Genomic DNA, 26,154 nt, shown 5'->3' with positions numbered 1-26,154 from the left:
AGTTATTTCGATGAGGCACGTTTTGGCCGTATCAAATGATATATACCCTCTCTAGCCATATAGCTGAGGGTATGAAAAATCACCATTTATAATTATTATTCCATTGCTTTTTTCTCTTGGCTGCGACGGCTAGCTCATGACTAGTCCGCAACTCTACTGAGTGAATATAAAGACTAGACTCGAAAGCCCTTGTTTGAGTAGTCCCCATTGCACCTTTCGTTGGACTTTCTGTAAAATTTAGATATTGTACTTTTTAACCATTGCTGCCCACCAGAATGCTAATGCTGGAATAGGTCTAATTAAGCTGCTGTACAGCCAGTAGACATTTTTGGATTTAAGACCTTCCTTAGACCTATTGTTCTTTCCCAGATTGACCAGCATCTTTGAACTTTTATGTTTATGTGGCCTTTCCAATTAAGATTTTTTATTCAGAATTATTCCTACATATTTGACTTTATTTAAGATACTAATTGCCTTTCAGGGAATCTGAAACATCGATGTGTCCAAGTTTAGTCTTCCTGGGGAAAAGACAAAATTCCCTTTTTTTCGGGCTTACGTTAAGTCCTCTTGGCCTGTAAAGTTATAAGCTATCTTTAAGAACCATTCGGTCCTAAGTTCCTCCCTCTCTGAAGTATTTTAACATCATTTGTATAGGAGACAGGCACCTCCTTGGTTTGATTCGTTAATATTTAGTTTATGGTTGTTACCCACTGGTGATAAAACTGCCCTTTGCGGGGTTCCCTTAAAAAATGTCCATAATATGAATGACCGTAGCTTATCCATCACTTCCTTAGCATGTGGCTCATGCAGTTCTGAAGGAACCGATCTACCTTTGGATAACTCAAATTGATTCTGATGTTATTGATAGCACCTCCAATATCTATTCACATAGCAAGTGTTTACATATTCTTATTAATCGTATTTGATGTATAATTATATATGCCGATATGTCGGAACACTCGGTGGGAAATGGGTATTTATTACATTTTACATTTCTTCAGAAATTTCCATTCCATTGCCCATTTCATCAACCATTATCTTGGTTTGAGAATACTTTCCGCTATCCACCTGCTCACAAAAATGTTTGAAGGAGTTGGACTTGGATGCCCTTGTTATTGGCCCCGAATACTGCAAGCATCTTACGTCTGGCCCTATGATATTGCCGTTACTCATTACCTGCTATAATAAGAGTTTGTTATTTTGCCATGTAAATTTTAGGGGAATACCCCATTTTTATACCAGTGAGCAAGGTAATGCGGAGGTTGTGTTGTTGTCATTATTTTTGGAATGCCAGTAATGCAAAGGTCATGTGCTTTTCATTACTAGTAATGCCGAAAGTAGCACATATTCTTCCCAAATTTTTGCTTTTATATTTTCTTTAATATTTAAAACAAAATGCGTATCCCTTATGAATACCATTTTCTCTTTTGAAAAGCAAACTCCCCCAGACTTTCTAAGATTTAATGTTATGCAGCATCAAGTTCCCGGCCAACTTTGACCTTTTCCATTTTCAATACAATGTATAATATCAGTAATAATACCATGTCCATGCCCGCCACCAGCCTCATTCAAACTCATCCAGCATGAGATTATTTTGCGGTTTGATGTATTTTCTGTTTCGCTTTTTTGTTGCCATTCTCACATTCTTGACATTTGTTTAAGTTTCAATTATTTATTTCTCTCCACAGCTTTCAATCGTTGAAGAGGAGTTTGGAGTTTCATTTCCTGCACTTGTATCATTGACGACGACATCATCGTCCCCATTGTGTCGCGCCCTTTTCCGTTCCCTTTGAATTATTAAATACACTTGCCAACAACGAAGTTCGATGTTGGGAGTGTGGAGTAGAGTGCTGTTTTATGCCACCTTCTTTGGCCACTTGCAAAGTTATCAAGAAGTCTGGTGTTTTCTACTCAATGAATTGAATGAAATTTCTCCCACACTCACACTCTCTCTTTCCGTTTTCATCTCACTGGTCTCTCTCTCTCCCTCTCTTTTTCCCCACAATAACGCAAATCTTTGTCTCTTGACATTGTTTTCCAGTGAGAATGTTTTGTTTGCCATGACCAACCAAGCCATGAAACAATAAGGAATCATTATTTCTTCCGTTCCGTTGTGTTCGGCATATTCTTCGTCCGTCTTGGTTCGGCAATGAATGGTTTGTTGTTACGTGTGCATTTCATGGATAAAAAGATACCTCCGACATTGTATGGTGGATGTATTGATGGAAAATGTTATGGGTTATGGTTGCTGTCGGTTGGTTGGTTGGTTGCGAGATAAAACGACAAGTGAATGTTTGTTCGAATTTGAAGGTTTGATTGTTGTGCGACAGAGTAGAGCCGAATAGCTTGCTCGTTCGGTAGACAACAAAAAGGTTTGATGTCAGCTGTGTTGTGAATGTGTGACTGTTTTATGTGTGCTGCGGCTGTTTTATGTGTGCTGCGGCGCAAATGCTTATGTTGTTCGCAGCATATTTTCGATGTTCGAATATGTTTTGTTGTCATAAAATATTTTGTTTATTTATTATGCAGGGTACATACAAAATTTTGTTTGTAGAGAAAAATGTATAGTTGTTGTTGTATTTATGTTTACATACAAACTCTCATTTGTTGTACGCTCTGTATTTGACATAGTCCCACATACACATGTATACCTTTACTATACGTATTGTAATCAGCAGCCAGCCGCATGTGGATGATACACGTTTTTATGTCGCGTGAATTAGATAACCTGATTAATTATGTTTATTAAAAAAAAAATTGTTTTCTTTTTTTTCTTTCTTTTATTTATTTATTCGTCGACTTGCGACTAAGAGGATGGAACTAAGACTAACTTTTACATTTTTAATTTACTTATTCTACAGGTATTATTTGTTAATTAATTATTGCAGTGTTAGCATAAGTTTATTTTAAATGAAATTTGATTAACACACTTTTGTAAATAATTGTATACTCAGCTCCAGACAGTTTTAACTGGAAAAATAAAATAAAGTCAAACTAAAGAATGTCAAATTCACTTATGCTTACAGTGCAATAATTGTACACGTTTTATTGGCTAATTGTTTCCAAGAACTTATCAATTTTATCAGGGGTAGTATGATTATACGTAACTACTCCCCCCTTTAGACTAGAATTCTCCTGAATTCTTTTATTTAATTTTACAGTTATATATTTATGTTTTGTTATGATTATGAAAATTAAAATAATTATTACAATTACTATAGAAATATTACATACATATGTTATTTTAGTGTGGTATTTTAATTTTCCGATATTTCTTACATTGTATTGATGTTCTTTTTCAATTTGTTCGAACGATATCTTATGTTTAAAATTTTGAGTTTTGTTTGTATTTTCAATTATTTGTCTTTCTTTTGTAATTTCTGCAATATTTGAAAAATAATAATCTTTTATCCTAACTGAACAATTATTAAAATTAATTAAATAATTTCCATTTAACAAAATTTTTTCAAAGTTACAAGTTTGATTTACAGTCGTGTTTATTGCATTTTTAATTATAATTGTGTCTATATCTAACTGTATAATTTCAAAGTCTTTATTTTTTATCAATTGACAATTATTCTTTATTAAACAATGATGACTTAACTTTAAATCTTTTAAATGTTTATTCTCTTCAAATTTATAAGTTTTATTTTGAAATTCAAAAAATCTTTCCATATTAGATTCTATTTCATTATTTTCATTATCTGGTATTGGTACAATAAATCTTAATTTTACTGTTATAAATTGTTTAGGTATTTTTATTCCAAACACAAGATAAGAGTTGTTAAGAAATGTTGTTCCAAACTGAATATATTTAAGTTTGTTATAATCTATTTCATATTTTCTTATTTCTCTACTTGTTAAAATACTTGGGTGTACAATCCCGTATTTTGCAGAAATTACGTTGTCTTGCAAATGCTCTATCTTATTCTTAATTAATTGTATATTAGTCAATTGTTCTAAGTATAAACTTTTATTATTTTCTTCCTCTAAAAATTTGTTTATAGAGTTTAATTCTTGTTCTATTTTCTTTCTATCATTCTTAATTACCATCTTTAAATGACTTAAAGTTATATTGAAATAATCATTAATTACAATCTGTTGATTATTATTTTCCTTAATTTCATTAATATTAAGAAGATGTTCTTGTATGTTCCGTCTGTCTTCATCGTCCATCGTCCCAAATAACCATTTGGTCATACTTCCTATACCGTTAATTAGTCCACGTCTTTTTCTATTTTGTTTGGGTATCAACGTCATTAATTTATTTCTGGCATCTAATAGTTCTAACTCAAGTAATTCTTTGTTTTCGATTTTCATTAGAATAATGTTATCTGTTATGTCATCTAAAATTGTTTCAATTTCGTGAAGATTGATTATATGTAAAATTATGTCCGATTCATTAACAATTTTCTGATTTCCCATGCAAATGTCCATATATCCTCTTTGTTCTGTCAGAAATTTTGTAGTAATTATCCCTCTAGTCTGTGGTATCCATATTAGTATCATCAGTATTGTCCAAATCTGCAAATTTCAAAGGTCTTTTAATATTGCACGGATGTATTCGCTCCAGTTTTGTCTTTTTATATTTCGGTTGTTCCTTATGTCGGACGGCCTTATAATTTTTTATAAACCCTTCTTTTCTATTTTCCTTATAATCTTCTCTAGAGTTATTTATTTTATCTATTATTTTTCTTTTACTGTCCTCTAAATACTTTCTAACTTTATTTTCATCCATTTTTCCTTGTTGAACCTCTTTAGGAGTACATTTAATAGTTGAGTGATATCGTTCGTTGTAATTTCTAATTGATCTCTGAATTAATTGTTTCACCGGTATTTCCTTATTTGCTTTATACATTATCCTAAACTTTTCCGCAATTGTGTTGTGAAATCGTTCTATGTCGGCGTTTCCCGTGTGACTATTAGGTTTGGTCAGATGCAATTCTATATTTTCATTGTCTAAGAATTCCTTTAGTCTAGTGGCGTTAAATTCATTATCGGCTATTATTTTCCTTGGCTTCCCTACCTTTGTAAAATGATCATCTAATTGCTCCATTATTGTTAAATGATTTCTATCATTCAATGGATACGCTGCACCGAATTTAGAAAATTTATCAATTATTGTCAAAAAATGAAATCTTTTAATCACATATGTGTCAATATGTATTATTTCGTTTTTCGTCGACGGTGTTTCTGTGTATGAGAATTTCAATTTAATTGGATTTCTATCATATTTTATCTCCTGACAAACTTCACATTGATTTATAACTAATTGAATTAGTTCCATTAATCTTGGGTAATAAATTTTATTTTTTAGTTGGTTATAGGTTTCCTGTATGCCCGAGTGCATACTTTCTTTTACATGATATAATGATATCTGTTTCACCGCCTCCACTTCTGTTTCTATATCTTGAGCCCTGATAGTGCATTTAATAAATTCCACTTGTTTCTCATTAGAGTACATTTCTATTAGTTTTTCCTGAACAGTATTATAGCTTCTCTCCGATACTTCCGAAAATATACCTATTTTTCCTTTGGTAATATACTTTCTAAATATTTCCCCCATTTCGTGAAAATCACTTTCCGCTATGAAAATTATCCTTTTATTATGTAAATGTTTTATTTCCTGAACTTTATCATTTGTAAGTATAATCTGTGTCCTGTACTTATTCACTATTTCTTCTTTTATAAAGAAATGATCTTGTAAATTTTCATCAGCTGAATGAATTGTAATCATTGATACATCATCATCATCCTCAATATTATTTATTATTCTCAATTCTGAATTATTCTCCGAATTTTGTACCTTATCTGAAATGGTATCATCTTCATTATCTTTCTCAATTCTACTTAGAAAATCTGCCACCTTGTTTTCCTTGCCTTTTATGTATTCTATATTAAAATCGTATTCTCCTAATTTCAAAAACCATCGCTGGTGCCTGGGTGACATGTCTTTCCCTCTATATTTTGTGTGTAAAAATCTGATGGGTTGGTGATCCGTAAGTATTTTAAATTTTCGACCATAGAGGTATGGTCTCAAATAATTAACGCTCCATAATATTGCTAGAAATTCTTTGTCCGTTGCCGAATAATTTCTTTCGTGATTGTTAAGCGTTCTTGATGCAAAACAAATTGGATGTCCCTCCTGTGACAGTACAGCACCGATTGCGTAATTCGACGCATCTGTAGTTAATGTAAATTGTCTTTCATAATTTGGGTATCTTAAAATTGGATGAGAGCTAATTAAAGATTTTAATTTTTCAAAAGCTTCTATGTATGTAGGGTCCCTTAAATTTATTTTTACACCTTTCTTTAAGTATTTTGTTATTGGCTGTGCGACTTTAGCATAATCTCTCACAAATTTTCTATAATATCCCGTTAATCCCAGGAAACTTTTGATTTGTTTTTCTGTTTTAGGTAAATCTAATTCTTGAATAACCTTAATTTTATTGGGGTTTGGTTTTAGTCCTTCCTTTGTCAGAATATGCCCCAAAAATTCTGTCTCTCTTTTCATGAAATTACATTTGTCGATTTGTATTTTTAAATTTGCCCGTTCCAATACCGTGAAAATGTCCGTTATGGCTTTAACGTGTTCCTTAAGAGAAGTACTAAAAATAAGTATATCGTCCAGATAAACTACACATGTTTTATTAATGAAATCTCTTAGTGTTTCATTCATTAATCGTTGGAATGTCGCTGGGGCATTTTTTAACCCAAACGGCATTCTTATGAATTCATATAATCCGTGAGGTGTCACAAAAGCTGTTTTCTCTCTGTCCTGTTCTCTTATTAGAATTTGATGGTATCCCTTGGCTAGATCCAAGGTAGTAAAATATTGTGCTCGTCCTAGTTTATCTAAAATTGAATCTATGTTCGGTAGTGGATATTTATCATCGATCGTCACTTCATTAAGCTTCCTATAATCTACCACTAATCTATATTTACGCTCTCCAGAATTATCTATTTTCTTGGGTACTACTATTAATGGGCTTGAATATCTTGAACAACTTTTCCTAATTATGCCCTGTTCCTCCATTTCCCTGATCTGTCGTCGTACTTCTTCTTCATGTTGTGGCGGATATCTGTATAATTTGGAATTTATCTGTTCATTTGTTGTCGTTCTTATTTCATGTTTTATTGTCATTGTACTTGTCAATTGGTCCCCTTCTTTAAAAAATATTTTGTCGAATCTTCTTAAAATTCTCGTAACTTCTAAATGCTCCTCTGCATTTAAATGATTCAACTGAATTCTGTCCAAGTCAACTTCCAGTTTTTCCAATGAACATATTTCCAAATCCTTATATGGATTAATTAAAAATTTTGTAATCTTGTTATTAAATGTTATGTGTCCGTCTATTAAATTTATCATCGTGTTAAAATGGTTTAGTAAATCAACTCCTATAATAAAATTGTACTTTCTTCCTTTTAACTCTTGCATTTTCCACTTAATTTTTGTATAATTTGGTAAGTTAAATTCCATAGGTGCGTCAGTTATAACTTCAAATTTAATTATGTCCTTCCTAGTTATGGTGCTAAATTCTATAGGTTGTTTTAGTAAAACTCGTTCAAAATCTTTTACCTTACTGTCAATCAGGCTTAAGTTTGCGCCTGTATCAATCAAAGCTTTATATTTCCTTTTATTAATCGTAATGGTTATGGTAGGTAAACAATCGGAGGTTGTTTCCGAAAAAAATTATTTTGTCTTTGGTCTTGTCTGTTATCCTGATGTAAATTTGGTTCAGAGTTTCCTACTACTCGATAATTATCTACTTCTATATTGTCTATTTCCATAGGTTCCTGCTGGTCTTGCCTAGGTTGATTCAAGCGATTTTGGCTGAAATTTGGCCTAGGGTTTCCTACCTGTTGCTGAAACCTTCTGAAATTTCCCGACATATTATTATAGTTACTTTGTTGGACTCTATACTGTCCTGAATGATTAAAATTTCCATTTTGATTCCTATTATTATAGTTATTATTATAACTGTTATTTTGTTGGACTCTATACTGTCCTGAATGATTAAAGTTTCTATTCCTATTATAGTTATCGTTATTATTATTATTATAGGTTTTATTATTATCATTATTATTTCGTTCTTGTCTAATATCCGACCTAAAATTATTTTGTCCTAACCAATTCCGTTGATTATATCCCTGGTTATTACTGTTAATCTGCGGATTAAAATTATTCCTATTTTGCGACCGATTTTGTCTAAATGTTACGTCGTCTTTAGTCCTAAACTTCCTATATTCTGGCCTAATGCATGTGTCTTCAAATCTCCTTCTTGTCAATATTTTTAATATATCATTAATGTTTCTTTCTTCGTAAATTTTGTCTAACAGTGTACCTTGTGTCATTTCCTTAACTGTATTTACTAAAAGACTGTCCACGTTTGATAAGTCAATATAGTGGTCATTTCGGTAATAAACTATTAACTCATCTGCCTTATATTTTAGATTCTGCAACTCTATTATTAATTCACTTACCGAATTTACTTTTAAGTTGGCTATCATCCTATATATATTGTGTGGTTCCACGTTCGGTCTATACCTTAGTTTTAAAGTCTCTTTGATTAGTTGCCAGTTGTCCGGTGTGGGTATGTTTATTATGACGTCTTTAGCTTGTCCCTGGATTATTTTATAGAATATTGTTCTTATGGCCTCCTTCTTAATATTTTCATCTTGTATAGTTGACAGCAAGTATTCAGTGCTACTAAAAAAGCTGTTCACCGTTACTTCTCCGGTGCCGGTGAAAATGGGTAGATGATTTATCGTTTTTAAAATGTTGTTTTTTGCATTATTTGATTGTGTATCATATAACACCGGGTTACGCTGTTGTTGTTGTAGTTCTTGTGTTTGCTGTTGCAATTCTAGATATGCTTGGCGTAACCGTTCCAATTGTTGATCCTTTCTGGCTAGTTCTTCTGCCGCATTTACGGATGCGATGTGAGCTTGTTCCTCCATTCTTCTTCGTTTGTCGAAGACTTTTTGCCTTTGCGAATACACTTTTAAAAGAAAAAAAAAGGATTGACTTCCTTTATCTAGTGGTGTCCACTTAACTTAAATGTTCACTGCACTATTGTTTATTTTAGTGGTGTTCAATTTTTTGAATTATTCACTGCACTATTGTTTATTTTAGTGGTGTTCAATTTTTTGAATTATTCACTGCACTATTGTTTATTTTAGTGGTGTTTAATTTTTTTTTTTTTTTTAATTATTCACTGCACTAATGTTTATTTTATAATCCTGGAGGGTCCCGTAGGATTCGCAGAATTTATTTAATTATTTATAATTTAGGTACGTTTCACTGGATCCTTTTTAATTCCTAAAGGATCCTACCGACTGCGCCAATTAGATAACCTGATTAATTATGTTTATTAAAAAAAAAATTGTTTTCTTTTTTTTCTTTCTTTTATTTATTTATTCGTCGACTTGCGACTAAGAGGATGGAACTAAGACTAACTTTTACATTTTTAATTTACTTATTCTACAGGTATTATTTGTTAATTAATTATTGCAGTGTTAGCATAAGTTTATTTTAAATGAAATTTGATTAACACACTTTTGTAAATAATTGTATACTCAGCTCCAGACAGTTTTAACTGGAAAAATAAAATAAAGTCAAACTAAAGAATGTCAAATTCACTTATGCTTACAGTGCAATAATTGTACACGTTTTATTGGCTAATTGTTTCCAAGAACTTATCAATTTTATCAGGGGTAGTATGATTATACGTAACTCGTGCGTTTCTTTCGCAAGCTTTAACAACAACAGCAACAGGGAGAACATCAGGATGAAGCCCTACGATTTGTCGCAGAAAAATTTCTTTGGAATATAGCGAGGGGAGGGGGTCAATTTTATTAATAGGTAGACAGGTAGATTATATTTTTCCTAGGCGATAACTTGGTCCAGGATTTGGAATAGTTACTCAGCAAAGATTTTGGGTATCACATTAGCGGAATAACTCATTAGAAGGCAATGTAAATTTAATTGTCAGATCTCAGTTAGAAGATATTAGAACATCTTCGTTGCCAATCTCCAACAGGGCACGTCCTCAAATTATCCTCACCTGGGAGGGTAAATGATCACCCCAGTCTATTTGTAAATACCGAGATACCTCTCCAAGAGAGAATTTGGTAAAAGACTGATTTTATAATTTCACCGAGGGGATCTCTGATTTCCAGCGGAACAAAAATTTTGAGGACAAAAAAACAAGTTCAAAAACAGCTAAGTTCGGCCTGACCGAACTTTTAATACCCTCCAACATTTGGAAGGAACTTGAAAAATTAAAAAAAAATCCGTCGAAAAATACCGCTCAAATGAAAACCGTTATATGGGTGCCATACGAAGACGTGCACCTGCATAAGTAACTTTTTTTCATAGGCTGTAGTACCGATTCCAAATATCAAACACGAAATTTAAGACAATTTCGGTAAATAATATCGCTATAATCTTAAAAATACTGAATATCGGGACCTACCGTTATATGTGGGATATACAAGACGTGGACCTGTATACCCAAGTTTTTTTTTTCGGGGTTGTAGTACACATTACGAACTTCAAATACGAAATTTCAAAAAAATTCCGGTGAATAATGTCGCTAATATTATCAAAATACCGAATATTGAGACGTATCGTTATATGGGGGCTATACCAAGACGTGCATCTGCATACGCAATTTTCTGTCATAGGCTGTAGTACCCATTGAAATCTTCAAAAACGAACTTTAAAACCATTCCGGTAAATAATGTCGCTAAAATCATAAAACCACCGAATATCGGGAGGTACGGTTATAGGGGGGGCTATACGAAAACCTGGTCCGATATGGTCCATTTAAGATCTGTCTACATGTTTGCAAAATTTTAGCCTTCTATCTCAATTCGTTCCAAATACAGCGTGATTATAACAGACTGACGGATAGGCAGATAGGGGGACATCGCTACATCGACTTAGAATTTTACCCTGAACAAGAATATATACAAAATTTTAGCTTTCTATCTCAATTCGTTCCAAATACAGCGTGATTATAACAGACAGACGGATAGGCGGACAGGTGGATATCGCTACATCGACTTAGAATTTTACGCTAATTAAGAATATATACCTGGTTCTAACATGAGTATTATGAGGAGTTACAAACGGAATGACAATGTTAATATACCCTCCACAGTATAGTGGAGGTGAGGCCAACGTATTGCCACGTTCATTGCAAACAACATAAGGTCATCCGGGGCGCAAATGTGTAAACTCAAGATATTCAGAAGAAGGACTGAGGCTTCAAGGCAGGAAGATTTCCTAAAGATCCAGAGCCCTCCTGCAACATTTTCGGAAGCAGGAAAGACATTCAGATCACCGGAGGAGCAGAATGCCGGGAAGTCTTCCTTGAAAAAGGAAAAAAAGCTTACCACTAGTCAGTGGTGCGGGCAAGCTAGGTCAGATATTTGGAGATGGTATCTATAAGGAACTAAAGACAGGGAATAACAAAGGAAGCCGCAGAAACCGGAAAAAAAGAGACTTAGTTAAGACAGAAGAGAAAGAGGGCCACAGAACATGAAAAGGAGCTGCCATCTTATTCCAAAATTGCCAGGAAGCCCTATAGGGACGAACTGTGCTGTGCAGTAATCAACACTACAGTGAGACCACCGGACCAGGAAAACTGCGCAAAGATCACCTGAAGTCTGTAGAATGCTAGGTCCACAAAGATAAATTGGAACACCTCCGCCAAGGCAGGGATCCAATAAACCTAATAAATTGCGTAGCGGAACTATTTGTGTGTCCCAAAAATGCTGTACAGTAATAACTAGCTGATAGAAATGAACTAATGTATGAAGTAGTCTTTGCTTTCAATAATCAAAATTTGGCAAATTAAAATAAAAAAATAATAAAATTAAGTACAAAATATTCGAATTGAATTAAGAAAATGAAAAAAAGGAATTCCTTAAAGAAAAAAACAATTAACAAAACTGGGCATCATTTCTATGTGGAGATCAAATCAAGAACGTCGAGAAATATAATGTGGGAATTTAATTATATCAACTGGAATTCAATTTCTCAATATGATTGCCAAGCGAAAAATTGATGCGCCTTTGTCCTGAGAGTGTAAATATGGATATTGGATGTACAATCTGACAAAATTCGCTATAACTTAGCGGTTTGGATTCATGTGTTAAAGGGTAATCAACTACCTTATAGGGTAAGAAATGTTGAATTATAAAAATCATATCCTTGTAGTCATCAACATGTATGGAGTCATAATACTTTATTCAGTGAGATATAAGGATCATTTCTAACCTTAGAGCTGGGTGTTCATAGAACGATGTGCGGTTTCGAAATGTTGTCTGATTTGTATACCCTCAGCAATATGGCTAGAGAGGGTATACATAATTTGATACGGCCAAAACTTGCCTCATCGAAATAGCGGTTTTAGACCATATGTCTATTTGTACCAAATCCGTTTCAGGACATTTGGCGGCGATCTAGCGATATCCGTCGGTCCGTCTGGCTGGTGTGCACGATAACTCTCGAAGGGAGTATCCGATTCGATCCAAACATGGTACATCGTAATATTATTATCCAAGATAAGATCGAGTTCGGAGATAGGCAATATCGTTCCACTCCTTCTGGTACCTTCCCCACAAAGCAAAGGAAATAATTTACTTCATGGAAAGAAAAAATTATTCGATTTTGTTTAAGCTTTGCACATCCCAATATTTTTATCATTGCAAGGTGAGGTGCAAAAATTGATTATATCGGTCCACTCCATCAAGTACCATCCCCAAAAAGGGTAAAAAATTTGAATAATTATAGCTCTTCTAAAATATGAAGTAAGAGTTCGACTATCGCCAAATTTCACACATCACAATATATTTATTAACATAAGATCTGCTGTGAAGATATCAGTCCACTCCTTCTGGTACCTCCCACACATAAGGCCAAAATTTTTAATATTCATGAAGCTCATAAAACGCGAAATTAACATCCAAGTCCATTCAGACGTGGTGGCACATCTCAATATTTCCCTCACCCAAAGATCTATTATAAAGATGTTAGATATTGGCCCATTCTTTCTGATACCTCCGCCTTAAAGGGTCAAAATTATGAATAAGCTAATCGATCATAAAATGCGAATTAAGCATCTAATTCTCTTGAAATTTCAGACATCCCAATATTTCTGCTAAAAATGTCTGTTGTGAGCACTCCTTCTGGTACCTCCCCCACAACGGGTCAAAATTTGTAATAACTTAAACTCTCATAAAATGTGAAATACGTATCCGATTCATTCGAAGCTTGACAGTGCTGCCATAAAAATTACCGGCATTTATAATGGAAATAACTCTTTAGTTTCTGTGGTAGCTTAAAGTGAAATTTGATGAAGAATATTTTTGCCTTCGGTGTCATCTCTCAAAAATGATGTTTAGTTGAGGAATTTTTCATATTTTCAAATGAACGTTAACCCTTAATATGTTTTTAATATTTTTGAATTCCTGGGTTTTGGTAAGGTTTGATGTCTTCTGGGACCTTCAATTGAATTTAAGGCTAACAAATATTGTGAATATTTTGTTTCCCGTTTAAAAGGAATTTTTATTTTTTTTCTCAAAAAAAAAAAAAAAAAAAAAATCGACTAAAAGGGAGCTCTTTGGCTCCTTGAGGGTTAATATTTTCAATTAAAATTATAAATATAAATTTTACGGATTCCAAGGTTTGACCCAAGGGCGAACCCTATTGAAATTGATGAGAATCGGTCCATATTTCAGATATAGCTGCCATATATATCTTCAACCGATTTCCGGTTAATTGTGCACCAAATGGCCAATATCAGTCCAAATAACCTGAATTTTAGTAAATCCGACCGAAGCAAGTACATCAAATTTGTGAAAATAGGTTCAGATATAGCTATAGCTTCCATATACATATATGTTTCATTCGATTTGGGTTTTTGGTACCAAATATCAGATACAGCTTAGAAATAAGTATTTCAAATTTTGTCAAGATCGGTTCAGATTTGGATATTGCTCCCATATATATCTTTATCCGATTTCTGGTATATTTTGTGCACCAAATGGCTAATATCAGCCCAAATTAACTGAATTTTTCACTTCGCACGAAATTCAGCCTAGAAGCAAGTATATTAAAACTGGTTGAAAATCGGTTGAAATATAGCTATAGGTCCCATAAATATATTTCATCCGATTTGGTGTTTTTTAAGTCCCTCACATGCGTAATATGCACTCCACAACAATAATATTTGATACCGGACATCAGATACTGCTCGAAAATACCTCTGCCAAATTTAATCGAGATCGGTTGAGATTTTTATGTACCTTCGATATACATCTTTTGTCCACAATATACGTAATATCAGCCCAAATTGAATAGATTGTTTTCATATTCAATCGAATTTTCCAATTTGGTGAAACTCGGTCCGGGATATCTATTGCCCCAGTAAATATTTTTATACCCCCAACCATAGTATGGATGGTGTATTAAGTTTGTCATTCCGTTTTTAACACCTCGAAATATACATTTTAGACCCCACAAAGTATACATATATATTCTTGATCAGCATAAAATTCTATGTCGATTTAGGGATGTCCTCCGTCTGCCCGTCTGTGGAAATCACTCTAGCTTCCGAAAGAATTGAAGTAGATTGATAAATTGTTACTCAAATGTATATTATGTCTGCTGGACTTTTGGTATTGAAAATGGGCCATGTCCATGGTCCACGTTTTGGTATGGCCCCCATATAACGGTACCTTCCGATATTCAGTATTTTGACGATTTTTGCAACAATATTCATCGGAATTGTTTCAAATTTGGTATTTGAAGTTTGAAATGGATACTACAGCCTATGACAGAAAATTGTCTGTGCAGGTTCACGTCTTCGTATAGCCTCAATATAACTGTACCTCCCCATATTTGGTACTTTGTTGATTTTAGCGACGATATTCATCGGAATTGTTTCTAATTTGGTATTTGAAATTTGAAATGAATACTACAGCCTATGACAGAAAATTGTCTGTGTAAGTCCATGTCTTCGTATAGCCCCCATATAAAGGTGCCCCCCGATATTCGGTATTTCGATTATTTTAGCCACATTATTCACCGGATTTTTTTTCAAGTTTCTCATTTGAATATTGTTACCTATGCAAGTCCATGCCGTCGTATAGACCCTAATGTAACAGCTACATTCGGCACTTATAAGATTTTAACAGAATTTTTAACGGATTTTATTGTTTTTGAGAATTCGTTCAAAATTCTTTCCAAATGGTGGAGGGTATTCAAAGTTCGTCCCAGCCGAACTTACGGCTTTTTTACTTGTTTAATTCTTATATGAGTTGCAATGTACAACAATGTTATTCGGTACTAGTGGTACAAAGGCCTCTGTCAATTTTATTGAAAATCGATTCAGAGTTGGATATGGTTCCGAAATTGTGACTACTCTAAAGCCATGATACGCATTGAAATAAGGTTCATAGTTGTTATGATCTACTTCACAAAAATTCCCAATAAACGTTTGTTTCTTACGGGAGCTCTACTAAATACGCATAGTGGCGTATGGTATCATATGGTCGGTTCCGCCTGACTTTTGTCTTTTCCTTACTGGTTTTTGTGTTGCACTGTGTTATCTTAGTTTTAGCATTAAAAAATTCAAATTATAAAATAAAATTATAAAAAAAAATAAAAACAGCTCATGTTCAAAAAAAAAATTGTCGCACGACCCTCGTAAATCATTGCTCCGCAAATAAACCCCATTTTTTTGTTAACGACCATTTTTATAATGTTCTATTATCTTTCATTTTTTAGGTGAATTGCAAATACACATAATACCTACAACAACAACAACAAATATCAGATGAAGCAAAGAATCGTGAGAAATCTTCAAAATAAAAGAAATACCCTGCAACAACAACAACAAGTAAATCAAATAAATAAAGAAAAGCATCTGCAACCAAAATACGTCAACATTATCTCGTGTGTTTAGTTTAAGCATTAAAGAAATCAAGTTAAACGAAATATAAGAAGAAGAAGAAGAAAAAAAATTCCCAAACGAAATAGAAGCTGAGGCGTTATTTTTTCGGGAAATCGACAACAAGAAAAAATGTTGCAAAATCAACAGTAACAACAACAACAACAGATTACAACCACTTCTCGCCATAACATCATCAACAACATCCTTTTTTTTTCGTTTGCCCAAACAACTCGAAAAAACGACGAGGAAGAAGTTCTGCAAAAGTTCAAGTGGTTGGTTTCCATCCTCCTCTGTTTCTCATTCAAATTTCATTCATCAGAAGTTTTGGTCGTTCTGTTGTAACAACAGCTGTCAGCTGGGTTTTTTTTCTGGTGGTGGTGCTACTACTTAAACTCTACACCCAAAAACCAGCTTTGCGCAGACGCTGTTTTCAACTTCTGGGCTCAGTTGAATTTAAGTACGGAGGCATATACAACAACAGCAACAACAACGCTGTTGTTAAACAGTAAATTTTTCAAATTTTCGTTACTTTTTTCGGTTTCCGTCAACAAACTTCGGTGTGTGTGGCAGTGCGTCAAAACGAGCAACCAACAACCTACCGGCAACCGGCGACCTACACGATAACATTTAATTGGATTTTTTATTTGTTTGTACTTCTCTTTTTCGTTGTTTCGTTTCGTGTATTTTCATTTACTGCCTAACTTCGTTTGTTGTCTGTTTGACTGGCTGCCTACTTATCGTCAGTCGTCGTATTTGGCTGCCTGTCTGCCTTTGCATAATGTTTGTTATCTTCGCGGTATCATCATCAGCAACATCATCGCCGGCGTCCAACACATCATATGTTTGGTGAATCTGTGTTAAGCAGTCAACGTGTGGTATTAGCAAAAAAAAGGTACGTATTCTACAATTGTTTTTTTTTTTTTATCATCAAATCGCTTATTTTTTTCAAGGTGTGTCATAACGTACCCCTACGTAGTCAAAAACAAAAATCGACCTTTAGACTTTTGTCTGAAATAAAAAGACAACATCTCGATCTTTCGATTTTGACCAATCAGCCAAACATCGGGTTTCGGTTCCCAAAATCAAATACCAAAAGCCGACTTTGCGATCTTTACAGACTGGCAATAGTCGACTTGGATTTTTAGATTTTCCAATTCCAAAAGTCGATTTATCCCAATATAACACGAACAAATTAAAAACCAGTAAAGAAAGTCCTAATGTCGAATTCAATCATACACGCTATGATTATAATTATAATTTAAAATTCAAAGGAATAAATATGCCGAAGCATTTGTATCTTTTAAATTCGGACTTGTATTGCCTATTTGGTGCGAAATTAATTTGAAATCGGATAAAAATATATATGGGAACTATATCCAAATCTGAACCGATCTCGATAAAATTTGGCAAAGATATTTCTGAGCTGTATTTGATATATTTCCCTGAATATCGTTGTTACGGAGTGCATATTACGGCTGTGGGTAACAAATACAATAAATCGGATGAACAATATGGGAGCTATAACTATATCTGAACCGATCTTCACCAAATTTGGCATACTACCTTCTAGACTAAATTCGGTCGTATGTGCCAAATTCCATCCCATTTGGACACATATTAGACGTTTGGTGCACAATAAATGGTAAATCGGACGAAGTTATATATGGGAGCTATATACAAATCTGAACCGATCTCGATAAAATTTAGCAAAGGTATTTCTGAGCTGCATTTGATATATTTCCCCAAATATTGTTGTTACAGAGTGCATATTACGGCTGCGGAGGACAAAAATAACAAATCGGATGAACAATATATATGGGAGCTATAGCTATATCTGAACCGATTTCGATAAAATTTGGCATACTTATTTTCAGGCCTAATTTGGTTGTATGTGCAAAATTCCATACTATTTGGTGCACAATTAAAGGCAAATCGGACGAAGATATATATGGGAGCTATATCTAAATTTTTACCGATTATCTCCAATTTCAATAGGGTTCGTCCTTGGGCCAAACAAATGTTGTTTGCAAAATTTCATCTCAATCGGATAATAAATGCGGCCTGCATTTTGTTCACAAGAATACATGGACAGATGGACGGACGGACGGGCAGAAGGACTGACATGCATAAATCAACTCAGAATGTGATTCTATGCAGGTCATCAAAAGGAACTATGGGTCTATCTCGTTTCCTTTTGCCTGTTACAAACAAATGCACAAAGACATAATACCCTGACCACCTTGTAGTGTAGGGTATAAATATCAGGCGGTTTTGCCGACAGATGCCGATGCCCCGATTATTTTAATATATTTTGACTTCTGTTCCGAGGGAATGGGCCAGTATTGTACATTTCGTATCGGACCTACATAAATATGATATAAATAATATATTCACTTTATAAGAGATATGTGATAATTTTAAGAAAATATTTGACCTTTTGTGGGGATTTACCAGAATAAATGGACCGATATCTACCATCTTTGTAACAGATCTTGTGTTGATGGAGCTGTGCCATGTCTGAATGGAATCGAATGTTAATTTCGCGCCTTATTAGCTTCGTGGATATTTAAAATTTTCACCCCATGTGAGAGAGGTACCAGTAGGAGTGGACCGATATATTCGATCTTCACACCAAACCTTGGGTTATTAGAAACAATGGGATGTGTGAAATATTAAGAGAACCCGATGGTTATTTCGGATATTATACTCGTTTTGGTTTTTCAAAACTTTAACCCTATGTGGTGCAGCTACCAGAAGAAATGGTCCGATCTCCACCATTTTTATAACAGATCTTGTGTTGATTGAAATATTGAGATGCGCCGAATCCGAATGAAATTGGTTATTAATTTCTCGTTTTATGAGCTTCATGGATATTCAAAACTTTGAGCCCTTGTGGGGGAGGTGCCAAAAGGAATGGTCCGATTTCTACCATCTTTATAACATATCTTGTGTTAAAAGAAATATTGAGATTTATCAAGTCTGAATATTAATTTCTCGTTTTATGAGCTTCTTGAGTGTTCAAAATTTTGACCCTTTGTGGGGGAGGTACCAGAAGGAGTAGAACGATATATTCCATCTTCACAGCAGATCTTGTGTTAATAGAAATAATGGGAAAAAAATATGAAGAAAACCAGCCTAATACAATATTTCAAGATTCTATCTTCCGCAAATTCGTCGTTCATTCTAGATCAGTCAATTATTTCAGTACTCTTTTATATATGCAGATAAAAACAAGTAAGCAAAGGCTACAGTCGAGCGGGGCCGACCGTTGAATACCCTACAACACTATAATAAACGATACAGTTTATATAGGCGAGATACTCGAAAGAATTTCACAAGATATTGTGACAAATAATAAAAGAAAACCATCAGGTTTCGTTCTCTAATTTTCGAATAATAGAAACTTGAACTAATTTGCTCATTTCCAATTTATAGGTAGAAGTTGCACGTAAATGGTCTTCCTAGATCTGGAACCAATATTTCCCAAAGACCCATAATCTCACAGAAGTGGCAAAAGATTAACATTTATTATTGGTTTTTGACTGAAACGCATCTATATGAGATACAGACATTTGACTATGTTCTTCAACGAAATCAGCGTTAACGAAATAGTCAGAAGTGCGTCTTTCCTGTATTTGTGAATTCTCCAAAAAGTCACTGGAATGGATATTTTCGTATTTTGTCTACAAAAGTTGGCAAACTATTTCACACATTGAATATTTTTGGATGGCCATCCAAAACTATTTGGCTTTTGCAATGTCCGGTAACCTCCATTCAAATTCGCGTGAGGATCGACTTGCTGACAATTTTGCAGTTTTTTTGTCCATTTCAACCCCTAAATATATGGCGATTATCTCCAAAGAGAGTAGGCTTCTATTCTGACCCTCATCTTATCCCCATGCAAAATTTCATAAGGATCGGGCCATAAATGCGATCTGTATATGATATCCTGATATCCTAACTACTTAGTTTTGTTAGCTGTAGAAATATTACCAAATGTTTAATTCAAAATGAAAATATGCCAAAAATATGACAAAATTGAAAAAATATGAGAAAATATTACAAAATCAATATTTTCATCTTCAGAGAGATATTTTTATGCAATTTTTTAGACGTTTTTTCTTTCCTGCCAAGAGGCCATTCTGAATTAATGAGAACTGTCGAAATCAGTGCAGCCGTTCTCGACATATAAGAGATCTTTCAAGCATATCTTCTTTGATAGACATATATATCGCACATATTTTGCTATATATCCGATTTGTTGGATGTTAACATCAATGTAAAGATCAGAAGTAACCTTGTCATGACTTTGTGATTTCGCCGGGATTTAAAATATTCGCGGTTTAATGAAAAATTTTGAATTTTTTCAACACAAAAGATATGGTCTATTTTACCCGCTAAACATTATCCGATGACCACCCGAATTGGTAGGCTTCTTCCCCGACCTAAACTCCAGCTACATGCGAAATTCCGCGTCGATTGGTCTATAATTGCGACCTGTAGAGCAACTGCAAAATCAGGATTTTTTTCAGTTTTTGGTCCATTTCCACCCCTAAATATTATGCGATCATCTCCAAAAGAAATAGGGTTCTATTTTGACCTTAACCCCACCTACATTCCAAATTTCGTGAAGATCGGGCCATAATTGCGACCTGTAGAGTGATTACAAATTAACATGGACAGACGGACAGACGGACAGACGGACGGACGGACATACATAGCTAGATCGACTCAGCTCGGCGAGCTAGGAAGATCCATATATACTTTCCTATATGGGAATCCAATATTTCGAGGTGTTACATAAATTCTGGCCCAATCAAACTTATAATACCCCCAACACATAGTGTTGTAGGGTATAAAGACGATTTCGAGGAGTATATGTCGGCATGACCTATTTATACGTTATAACTTGTTTTTATATCCTCAGCCATATGGCTACAGAGGGTATATATCATTTGATACGGCCAAAACGTACCTCACCGAAATAAGGGGTTTTTAACCTAGTTACAGGATATTTGGAGTCGATCTAGGGGTGTCCGTCCGTCTCTGGCTGGTACATCGTAATATTATTGTCAAATTTAGATCCAGTTTGGAGATGGACATCATTGGTCCACTCTTTCTTCTACCACCCCTATAAAATATTAAATTTTTTGCAGAATATAATCTATCTCATAGAACAAGAAAATCATAATATTTGCGTTCGTACTAGGTTAGGAGCAAAAATAGTTAATATAGACCTACACCTTGTAGTACCTCTCTGTGAAACTGTGAAAATGTGAAATGAGAACTAAATATGAAAAATAATGAAATTATATAGGCCCATTCCTTCTGGTACCTCCACCACAAAGAGGTCAAAATTTTGAATAACCAAAACGTCCAAAAAATGCGAAATAATCATTTGATTCTTTCTAAGCTTTACACATTTCAATACTTCTTCTAGTACAAGATCAATTTTGAAGATGGAGTATATTGGTTGGCACCTTCTGGTACAGCCCCCACACCGGAACTAGTTCCGCCGCCGGAAATAGAACCCATTGAAACCTACATATACCAATTTTTAGACAAATCCGTAGAAAAGTGTGACGAAAATCATAAAAATATCGAATATCGGGAGGTACCTTTGTATAGCAGCAACACGGAAACGTGGACCTATACATACAATATTCCGCCACTGGAGCTAAAACCCGAGCCGAAAAGATGTCGCATATCAAATAATCAAAATACCGAATATCGTGAGGTACCGTTATATGGGTGCTATGCCAAAACGTGGACCTATACAAAAATGTGAGAAGTGCGCCTTCTAAGAACACCATTAAGCGTTTATACGAAAAATTTTCGACTGGTAAGGCTCTTTCTAATCCGAAGAGGCCATATAAAAGTCGACCAAGGCGATCGGCCGAGAATATCGCTGCCGTACGAGCCAGTGTTGAGAGGTCCCCAAGAACATCCCAAAAACGCCGTTCTCAGCAGTAGGGCATGGCTCGGTCCACTTTACAACAGATTATTCGCATTTGTTCCCGTACAAAATTCAATTGACGCAAAGAATGTTGCCTGCGGACAAGCCTCGTCGATTGGAATAGGCCCAAAGAGTCATGGGTCCGTCGAATATGGGCAACCCTGTACATACAATATTTCGCCACATGAGAATAACCAACAAAGAGCAATTTTTAGAGAAATCCGTGAAAAATGTGACAAAAATCATCAAAATACCGAATATCGGGAGGTACCGATATATGACTATACCAAAATGTGGACCGATACATCTAATTTTCAATAACAACCATCCTAGACACAATACAAATTGTTCTGCTAAATGTTGACGCTCTTCGTCAAATAATGTATCGTGACTTCAACAGATAGACGGACAGACATCTTTGAATCTAACTTAGAATTTTATGCTGTTCATGAATATACGGCTCTACGATGAATATTTAGGAATGTTACAAACGGAATGACAAAGTAAATATACCTTCCTATCCATGGTGGAGGTATAACAAGTAAGCAAAGGCTATAGACGTACTAGGCCGACCATGTGATACCCTACAACAGTATAATATGTTGGAAGATCCTTTAGGTCCTTGTCGTTTAGTTTTTAATTGCATAACCTATAGAGCGACTGCAAAATCAGAAAAAAAAATAAGTTTTTTGTTCATTTGTATTCCTAAATATATATTTTCAAAAAGAATAGAGTTAAATTCTGACCCTAATGGAAAATTTCGTGGAACTTCACACACGTTTAAATATTATCCAAAAGTTGTCAAACATCTCATTTAGAGTGGAGGAAGAGTCGATATAAACGTAATCTGGCACGTTGTTATATTTTTACATCAGTCTGGGGTATTTTCGGAATCGCCCTCCATTTAGGGTCAACAGTTTGAATAATCATAACACAAGTCAAAATATATTTGAAGAAAAGTAAATTGACGAATGGTATACATCTGTTGGCAAAATTGATACTTTTTGACTTGTTTGAATGCCAAGTTTTGCGCACATATTTTGATTTTCCTGCCTAAAATAGCCATTTATAATGCAGCCTAATACAAATTTTTTTTTTTCAAATTTGACCTAAAGAAGTGTTTTCTGAACTCCAATATTTCTCTATTTTTTTCTCATTAAGTAAACAAATATAAAGAAAATTATTTGAATTCATAGAATGCATAAAGTTCTAAATATCGTGTAAACATTAAATAATCATTGCCTTAATTATTTGTTTGTGCAATAAACACCCAACAAATATGGTGCATAGAGCAAATATTCAAAAATAAAAAAAAATCCAATGAAATTTAAATACCAACAGTGCAATGAAAAAGTAAGCGGCACAAGGGAAACCCACATTTTTCTTAAACATTTGTATGCCCTCAGCCATATGGCTAGAGAGGGTATATATGATTTGATATGACCAAAACGTGCCTCATCGAACGATAACTCTCCAAGATCGTAATATTATTATCAAACATAGATCAAGTTCGGAGATGGGCAATATCGGTCCACACCTTATGGTACCTCCCCCATAAAAGGTCGAAATTTTCAAAAAAAAAGTTTTAGTACACAGAAAGAGAAAGTATAATCAGATTTTGCTTCAATTTTGCATATCATAATATTTGCATTTTGCAAGTACTAGGTCAGGTGCGAAAATGGACAATGTCGGTCCGCTCCACCAAGTACCTCCCCCACAAAGGATCAACATTTCGAATAACCATGAAGCTCTGAAAACGCGAAATGAACATCTGATTCCATTCAGACTTGGCACATCTCAATATTTCTATCAAAACTAAATCTGTTATAAAGATGGCAGACATCGGACCATTCCTTCTAATAACTCCCCAACTAAGGGTCAAAGTTTTGAATAACTAAAACGATTATAAAATCCGAAATAAGCATCCGGTTCTCTTCATATTTCACATATCCCATTATTTCTACTAACACAAGATCTGCTGTGGAGATGGAATATATCGATCCCTTCCACAAAAGGGTCAAAATTTTGTATATCCATGAAGCTCATAAAACGCGAAATTAATATCCTTTTCCATTCAGACTTGGTAAATCACAATATCTCCATCAACGCAAGATCTGTTAGAAAGATGGTAGAATTCGGATAATTTCTTCTGGTAGGATTCAAGATTTTTGAAAAACAAAACGCTCAAAGAATGCGAAATAAGCATCCAACTCTCTTCAAATTTCTCACATCCAAATATTTTCACACATCCAATATTTCTTGATGATATATATCTACGAACCCCTTCTGGTACCTCAACCACAGAGGGTCACAATTTTCAATTCTGTTATCTGCCTTAATTTGCGAAACAAGTCAGCGATTCTTTACAACTTGCTTTATATAAATATTTCTCTCAGCCAGGAACAGATTTCGCATAAAATTGGATATAAATGTTGGATTTTCTTGTAATTTTGACCATACCAATATTTTATCTGTATTACATAAAACATAAAAAATGGAGTTCTTCGGTCGACTATATCTGGTACCTCACGCACATTTTAACATTTTCTAAAAAATAATCATATATCCCATAAAAAGTGAGGAAAGTTATCAATAAAGTCCAAAGCTGGTACGTCACAATATTTATTGCATATTTATTTAGGTCCGATACGAAATGTACAATATTGGTCCATTCCCTCGGAACCTCGGAAACGGAAGTTCAACAATGTAAATAATCATAACAGAAGTCACTATTTTTCTTAAAAATCGCATATTGTCTGAAAGTATACATCTCTCGGCAAAACCGACTGATACTTTTTAACTTGTTTAGTAGTCAAATTGGGCTACTGTTTAATTAGAATTCCGCAAATTTGAAAATTTTCAAAAAAATAAAATCAGTTAAATATTATGTTAAAATCTTACAAATACCGAATGTTGCCGTTATAATGGGGTCTATACGACGACGTGGACCTGTATAGGCAAATTTGTCATAAGCTATTATAATATTCAAAAGCGAAACTTGAAAATAAATTTGTTTATAATGTGGCTAAAATCATCAAAATACCGCATATAATAATAGGTACCATGGGGGGTTATAAAACAGACAATTTTTGGCATAGACTGTAGTATCCATAACAAACTTCAAATACAAAATTTCAAATAATTCCGGTAAATAATGTCGCTAAAATCATCAAAATATCGAATATCGGGGGTACCGTTATATTAGGGCTATACGAAGACGTTTTCTGTCATAGACTGTAGTACGAAATACCGAGTTTCGGGAGGTACCGTATATGGGGGCTGTACGAAGACGTGGATCTATATGGCCCATTTTCTGTCTTATGCTGTAATATCTATTACGAACTTCAAATACTAAATTCTGCAGACATAATACATATTTGAGTAAATTTTTATCAACTTACTTCATTTCGTTCGGAAGCTAGAGTGATTTCCACGGACGGACATTGCTAAATCGACATAGAATTTTATGCTGATCAAGTATATATTTTGTGGGGTGTAAAATGTATATTTCGAGGTGTTACAAACGTAATGACAAACTTAATATACCCTCCATACTATGGTGGAGGGTATAAAAATAAAAACTTGAAGATTTCAGAATTATTTTAGAATAGAAATTTAGTCCAAAAACACTGCGATGTAGTGCGAATTTAAAAACTCTCACCTTATCGCTCAACTGCAGACTGAATTTCAAGCTTCTAACCCAAGGCATCGATGAGGCATTGTATCATTTTTATACCCTACACCACATAGTGGTAAGGGTATTATGTCTTTGTGCATTTGTTTGTAATATGGAGAAGGAAACGAGATAGACCCATAGTTACTTTTGAGAACCTTCATAGAATCACTTTCAGAGTCGATTTATGCATGTCAGTCCGTCCGTCCGTCCGTCTGTCCATGTATTCTTGTGAACAAAATGCAGGTCGCATTTATTATCCGATTGAGATGAAATTTTCCAAACAATATTTTTTTTGGCCCAAGGACGAACCCTATTGAAATTGGTGAGAATCGGATCAAATTTAGATATAGCTCCCATATATATCTTCATCCGATTTCGGGTTAATTGTGCACCAAATGGCCGATATAAGTCCAAATGGACTGAATTTTAGTACATCGGACCAAATTCAGCCTAGAAGCAAGTATATCAAATTTAGTGAAAATCGGTTCAGATATAGATATAGCAACCATATATATGTTTCATCCGATTTAGTGTTTTAGTCCCTTACATTCGTA

General features: G+C 34.3%; 1 protein-coding gene across 5 annotated transcripts in view; it reads left to right on the top strand.

Moving 5' to 3' along the window:
• Positions 1–26,154, top strand: part of LOC101890662 (Ca(2+)/calmodulin-responsive adenylate cyclase) — a 320,493-nt gene that overhangs the window by 17,629 nt on the left and 276,710 nt on the right. For 2 of the 5 annotated variants that reach the window (XM_059119134.1, XM_059119137.1), the window contains exon 2: positions 15,803–16,860. The gene's annotated coding sequence lies outside the window, so the exon portion shown is untranslated. Of the gene's footprint in view, positions 1–11,927; positions 12,192–15,802; positions 16,861–26,154 lie in introns of those variants that run through there. The other 3 variants (XM_059119133.1, XM_059119135.1, XM_059119136.1) reach the window with 3 other exon arrangements.

This window comes from Musca domestica, unplaced genomic scaffold (assembly GCF_030504385.1).
Source record: "Musca domestica strain aabys unplaced genomic scaffold, Musca_domestica.polishedcontigs.V.1.1 14, whole genome shotgun sequence".
In the NCBI taxonomy this organism is placed as follows: Eukaryota; Metazoa; Arthropoda; class Insecta; order Diptera; family Muscidae; genus Musca; species Musca domestica.
The sequence above is the reverse complement of the archived record's forward strand: the minus strand, read 5'-3'. Positions and strand labels throughout refer to the sequence as shown.